Source organism: Octodon degus, unplaced genomic scaffold (assembly GCF_000260255.1).
Source record: "Octodon degus isolate 3935 unplaced genomic scaffold, OctDeg1.0 scaffold00222, whole genome shotgun sequence".
NCBI lineage: Eukaryota > Metazoa > Chordata > Mammalia > Rodentia > Octodontidae > Octodon > Octodon degus.
In genome coordinates, this window is record NW_004524798.1 from 161,523 (window position 1) to 167,012 (window position 5,490).

At 41.4% G+C, this 5,490-nt stretch overlaps 1 protein-coding gene and 1 pseudogene across 1 annotated transcript in view; one reads left to right on the forward strand and one right to left on the reverse strand.

The window, feature by feature from the left end:
- The window catches only part of Hsf5 (heat shock transcription factor 5), a 51,570-nt gene that overhangs the window by 30,333 nt on the left and 15,747 nt on the right, over positions 1-5,490 (forward strand). The gene's annotated exons all lie outside the window — the stretch shown is intronic.
- Positions 1,785-3,506, reverse strand: LOC101592274 (annotated as a pseudogene).

Genomic DNA, 5,490 nt, shown 5'->3' on the forward strand with positions numbered 1-5,490 from the left:
CTGTCGGAGCTACGCAGCTCGACCGCCGCCGAACCGGATCTAAAATTTTATTTTTTACTTTTGGGGAACCGGGGATTGAACTCAGCTTTTATGCTTGCCAGGCAAGCGCTTATTCTACTGAGCTATCTCCCCAAACCTATTTTTTTTTTTTTCTGGAACCAGGGATTGAACTCAGGCCCTTGTGCTTGCCAAGCAAGCACTTACTCTACCGAGCTGTCTCTAAAATTTTAAATTGGAATAGAGAATGTAGCTCAATGAGAAGGCCACGGGGCTCAACCCCTACTACTGAAAAAAAATCACAACTTTTAGCCCTAGGATGCTAGGAATGGAATCAGATGTAGAATTAATATATGAGTGATTATTTTCCTGGGTCTTTATTATTTGTAATTGTATTTACCTATCACTTTGCTTTTTTTGTTTTTTTTTTTTGTATTTATAGTCTCTCATAAAAAGAGACTATCTTTCTTTACGCCATGCAACTGCATGGTAAGACCTTCTCTCAAAAAGAGGTAATCTCAGGCCATCGAGATAGCTCAGCATCTTAAATGCCTGCTTGGCAAGTGAAAGGTCCTGAGTTCTATCCCTGGTACCAAAAAAAAAAAGGTAAACTCATAGTGATATGATCAATGTGTTCCTTAGATTTATAGAACTCCTATATCTTTTACGCTGAAACTATCTTGATCAGTTATTTATTAAAGTTACCTTGTATAGTCACTTTTAGTTGAGTATATTTTCTAATCCATAATTAAAGGTTTAGATTTCTCATCACTGAAAATATGTAAAACAGTGGCATAAACCTGAAGGCAATTTACAAGGACAAGCACTGGATACATATCTACTATCCAAAAACCACTTAATTTATTATCTTTTATAGCCTCATCTGAAATAGTCCTTAGGGGATGCAGGTTTTTCTTTTGGAGAGACCTACTTTTTGTTTGCCCACTTTCTGCCAAACTGGATCTAAAGGGTCTGAGGATTACTTTAGGTGCTGAACAATTACATGCCTTAGGAGACCAGGCTTACACATTGGCATTTTAATCCTTAAAAAAAAAAAACAAAAAACAAAAAAAAAACTTGATAGATACCTGGTCTGTTTGTCTTGAGTTATTCCAGTTGAGAGTTACAACAACCAGTAGTGTTGTGGGGTGTTTTTGTTTTTATTTTTCAGTACTGGAGATTGAGTCCAGAGTCTCATAGGTAAAAGGTTAAGATTTTACCACTGAGCTGTAGCCCCAACACTCAGAAGTCTCATTTAAAAAAAAATTTTTTTTTTTTCTATTCATGTATTTATTTGGTACAGGGTCTCGCTATGAAGCTCAGACTCATAGTGATCCTCCTGTTTCAGCCTCCTCAGCTCTGGGATTACAAGTGTGCCACCATGCCTGATTTCAGTGGCTAGCACAGTGTATCTGGGGTTCTGGGGCCAGCACAGCATGTGGCACTGGGGATCAAACCCAGGTTCTTATGCTTGCCAGGCAAGTGCTTAGACCACTGAGCTATCACTCCCACCCAGAAATCTCATTTAGGTAGGTTCTTTTGTTTTCTGTTTTTTTGTTTTGTTTTGTTTTGTTTTGTTTTCATAGAGAACAGACCTACTGTGTCTTTTAAGCAGCTCAGCATAGGTGACAGCAAGTAAGATAAGTGAAGCTTCAGTTCAGGTGCCTGTATTTCCCAGCCCTGTATCCTGATCCAGCGGCTTCTAAAAACAGAAGGAATTGAGTAAGGTGCTGGGTCATGGGGAAAGTGGCTGTGGTTGGCATGACAGATGGGAGAAGGGAAAGGTTTCACTTCTTCACAAGCTGAATGACATCCTTGACCTCCAACATATGGTCTTTACCTGCTTTCTGAGGATTGTGTTTCACAGAGAGGCCCCAGACCAGAGCGTGTTTAAATTTTTGATGGTTTTTTTTTTTTTTTCTCTTTGTATTTTAGGAAAGGATCTACAGGGTGTTAAGGGTCTCACAACTAGATCAGACTCATAGTGATCCACCTGTTTACAGCCTTCCAAGAGCTGGGATTACAGGCACACATTACTACGCCCAGTCTGAATCGCTATCTCAGCACAGCCTGGGGGAGGGGCTGGCACAGCAGGCCTGGGGCTCAAACCCCCGGCCTCTGTACCTGCTTGCATGTGCTTTTTTTTTTTTTTTTTTGTATAGTATTAACTTTATTTTTTCAAAGTTTTATTGATAAACAGATAGCAATGAGACAGTTTCAAATCAAATCGGAAGTACAGTTTCAACAAATAATACACTGCATATATTCTTCTTAGTGGTTAATTGCTGTACAAGAAGTGGACTTGTGATCCTATTTACAAACAACATTAGAACAAATCATTCTATTCCTTAAGAGAATGCAACTATATATCTATCCTAACCACTTTGAATACACAGATACAAAATGGACATTCATCGGTATACCCCATTTTTTCTAAGTTCCGTTATTGAATATTATAGGTGTGTTGCATGTGCTTTAATCTGCTGAGCTATTTGGCCGTCCTTTTGATAATTTTTTTTTTTGGTGTGTGTGTGTGTGTGTGTGTGTGTGTGTGTGTGTGAATCTTCATACAGAAATCCTCTGTTGTGGTCCTGGAGTAAGGCAGCACCACAGGAGATGTGTAATATGGTAACTGCCCTTTGGGTTTGATGTAGATTTTCACTAGTCTCAGATATTCCCAGATCTTCTCATCAAAATTCCAGCGGTGATGGGCAGAGATGGGTACATAGTGTGGGACCTTATAGATGACGTCCAATCCTCAATGGAGATCTGGTCAGTCTTATTTAATACGTAGATACAAGGGATATACACTGTGTTTCCTTCCACCACATCAATGAGGTCATCAGCTGTGGCATTGCTACACAAAGTTGTGTCAGTATTATGAATTTTATATTCAGCCAGAATGCTCTTCACAGTTTCACCATCCAGCTCACCCTGACAGCAAGTGGCTGTGAGATTAGTGCCTCCCTTGTCTTTCTTCTTAAAGCTAATGTTAGGAGGTTTGCTATTCAAGCAAATGCCAAAGTCTTTCAGCTCATTTTCAGTTATCTTCTTGTGTCCCAAGGGTTTCAAGACATCCGGAACAGTCAGGATCAAATTACATGTATGGGCCACTGCAGTGACTTGACAACCTTTATCTTTCCCATCCTTGGTACTTTGGCAGGTGGGAGATCTAGGATCTGAATCATGGCACCTTTGTACCTGATGGTGCCAGGCACAGTAGTGAAAGTAGTAAATTCATAGGCTGCCACCTCAGAGTATACTTCTGCCAGGTTACTCAGCAGTGTTGACTTCCTCACAGATGGAAAACCCACAAAGCCAATTTGAGCATTACCTGTCTTGGCCATATCAAAACCTTCTCCTGCCCCCCCCCTTGGTGTAATGAGTTCTCTATGAAGTGTAGCAAGGTGAGCTGTAAGCAGTCTTAGGTGATATACTGGGGCCTTGTTCTTTTGAGTTGGAGCCGTCTCAGCTTAGATCTCTGCAATCTTTGCTAAAGTGCTGCTCATGGTGGCAAGTCCAAGGGTACTCAGCAGCCTCCACCCTAGCTGTCTGCTTTCACACAGCACACTGTGAACAAGCCATAGCCACCCTCATTTAAGTAGTTTTAAGCCTGAAAATTCCAGCATTTGATTTACTATCTATGATTTGCTTATCCTTTCCCTTAACCTAGTGGCACTTTTTTTTTTTTTTTTAATTTTAGAGAAGGGTCTACAGAGTGTTCAGGGTCTCACTACTAGATTGGACTCATAGTGATCCCCCTGTATACAGCCTCCCAAGAGCTGGGATCACAGGTGTGCACCACCACGCCCAGTCTCTAGTGGCACCTATGTTCAGGACTGGGTTGAGATAATACCACCCTTTAACTAGACCTTTGCCATAGAGTTCATTCCTATTATCAATCACAGGTTCATCTTTTAAAAACAGATACAGTTTTTCCCTTATTTTATTTTTTTTACCTTCTCCCAATTAGAGATGGCTAGAAAAGGTGTTTGAGAGCTGGGGATATAGTTCAGTTATAGAGCACTTGCCTAGCATGTGTGGGCTTTAGGTTTGATCCCCATTACCACCAATGTGTGTGTATATATATATATTTTTTTTTTTTTTGAGGAAAATTGAGACCTTTTTAAAAATGTATTTAGTACAGGGTCTACAAGGTTTCACTACACAGATTGAGCTCATAGCGATCCTCCTGTTTTCAGCCTCCCACATGCTGGGATTACAGGCACATGCCACCACACCCACTCTCAGTTGCTGTCTCAGCGTTTCCCAGGGCAGGGCCAGCATGGCACACAGGGGATCAAACCCCGGTCCCTGCAGGCACTTTAGTCCACTGAGCTATCTGGCTGGCCCTGAGGCTTTCTTTATTAAAAGCACCTCTTACTACTGCGCTTCACATTGAGGTATTGAATCAGTTGAGTGCAAACCCATACTGCTGAGCCTTAGTTTATAAGTTGTCAACTACAGTGTCTCAGTTAGTTTTTCTCATTACTGAAACAAAATAACCAACACCCCAAGTTAAGGAAGGAAAGATTTATTTAGCTCACCGTTTGTGGAAGTTTCAGTCCATACTTGGCTTGCTCCAAGGCAGAGTGACACATAGCACAGGGCAGCAGCTCATGGAGGCGAAAAACGGCAAAGAGCAAAGGGAGGAACAGTGGCTATGGCAGCTAGCGAGCCTCTCTCCCCTGCTTATATTGTACTCAGGCTATCTGCCCCAGGACGGGTGTAGCACTCATCCCAGAACCCTAGCATTGGGTCATGAATTAATCACAAACTCTAGAAGCCCACCCCATTGACTGCTAGAGGCTTTGGGAGGATGCCTAGACACAAACCATAACACACAGGTAGAAAAATATTTTCTTTATCTCTGCTTGCACACTGGGTACCTCTAGCCTGAACTCTTTTCTTTTAGAGCTTTGCTGAATGTGACATAAAATAGTGAACACAACGTGAGCTGTGTCAGTCTTTTTCCTGTGCTTGTGTACTCACTTATTTCCAGGATATCACATACAGATAATGGCTGTACCAAATGTCTTGGCTTAAATCATAAAAATTACCAATATTCTAGCTTGCTAGGTCCCAGCCACCTGCTGCTTGACTTTGAAGTGCTGCTTAAAGGAATTGTGTTTTTTTGTTTTTTTTTTTTTAATGCTGAGATTACATTTGGGGCCTTTTTTTATTATTGGGCATATGTTCTACTACTGGCATAGGCTCCTAGCCCATAGTCTCACAACCACATATTTCAATTTGAATTATAGTGGCGCCTCATTTCTAGATCCAAAATTCCATATTAGGATATAAATTAGGCTTCAGTAATCACATAAATAATAAGTAGAATACCCATTGTAACCAGTGCCCAGGCGTGGTGGAATGTGCTTGTGATCGCAACACTTGGGAGGCTGAGGCAGGAGGATTGCCTTGAGTTTGTGGCTAGTCTGGGCTATGTAGTGACTTCAAGGCCAGCCTGGCCTATACAGTGAGACCATGTCT